Below are 1,315 nucleotides of genomic sequence, written 5' to 3' on the forward strand. Positions count from 1 at the left end.
CTCTCTCTCTCTCTCTCTCTATGTCTCCCTTTCTTTCTCTGTCTCTGTCCTTGTTCCCTTCTCACCTCCTTCCCCCATCCTTGGTTATTGGCTCACTCTTGTTCAAATACACTTTGGAACTAATTGGAACATAATTCTAATGACTCCATAACACTCAGCATCCACTGAGTTTACCATTCTGACCACTGTCTTCATCTATACTGCCAACTAGTTCAGTGATTGTTCAGCCCATATTTTATGGGAAACTAAATCTCTCTTAGATAATTACTTTGAAGTAACATTATTAGCTATGAAAGAAAAGTAGAATTCATTTTACAAGCAAGGCCTATTTCAATAAAGAGATTTTTGTTGTCTCAGCTGGGTTTATTTAGCTACCAGGCAAAGGAAATCTACTAGAAGCAGTGTGTCATACGCGAAAACTTGCCGCTTCATGGAGAAGACCAGATGGACCCCAGAAACTTCAGAAAGCCATCAAGAGCATCAGCATCAATATGATTGGAAAGACATAAGAAGGACATTACCTCAGATTTGCTGTAGGCTAGTGGCTTAGTCCTCCTCACTAAAGTGATAATTATTTCAAGTACTATGCTATTACTCTCAGAGTTCCTAACTGGTGAAGAATAAACTCTTGCTTCCATGAGAGGATATTGTATATTTTACCCCTAGTCAGAAGTAATCTGTTTAGCCTCAAACATACTATGTCAGATAAGCCATTTCTTTTTGAATTGTGCTGAATAAACCAAGTTGTCTAATCACGAATAAAGGAGAATCTTGGTACATTACAAAGATATAAGCTAGACTTTATATCAGATCTAACTTTGTCTCCTGGCTGATATTAAGGTTAAAAGGGATAAAAATCCAATCAAGATGAACCCATCAGGATTTTAGACCAGATTTCAGCTGGAATAATTTGATCCAAACATTAATGCATTGTAGATGATGATTTTAGTAATTTTAAGTGTTTATATATAGTAAATATACCTATAGTTTCCATCTTTGAAAAATATGTGAAAATCGTAATTGTTAAAGGCAAATGAGTTAATTATGTACAATTAGGGAGAAATTTGATTCTTGATTCAGGCACTGTTCTAATATTTATTGCCTGTATGAGATGGAAGAAGTTATTTAATCTCACTAAAGTTATGTGATTAGATAAAATCATAGTAGTACCTATATTATAAGATTATCAGAAGGATACAATGAGAAGTTTCATATGTCATTCACCATAGTACATGGAATAATGTGATCATTCATAAACACTAAATATTATCATTTTTCACTAGCATTGGCTTAGTGGCTATTTTTCTTTCTTTTT

At 34.1% G+C, this 1,315-nt stretch overlaps 1 protein-coding gene across 4 annotated transcripts in view; it reads right to left on the bottom strand.

Moving 5' to 3' along the window:
- The window catches only part of Erbb4 (erb-b2 receptor tyrosine kinase 4), a 1,021,671-nt gene that overhangs the window by 568,566 nt on the left and 451,790 nt on the right, over positions 1-1,315 (bottom strand). The gene's annotated exons all lie outside the window — the stretch shown is intronic.

Source organism: Mastomys coucha, unplaced genomic scaffold, assembly GCF_008632895.1.
Source record: "Mastomys coucha isolate ucsf_1 unplaced genomic scaffold, UCSF_Mcou_1 pScaffold14, whole genome shotgun sequence".
Taxonomy (NCBI): Eukaryota; Metazoa; Chordata; class Mammalia; order Rodentia; family Muridae; genus Mastomys; species Mastomys coucha.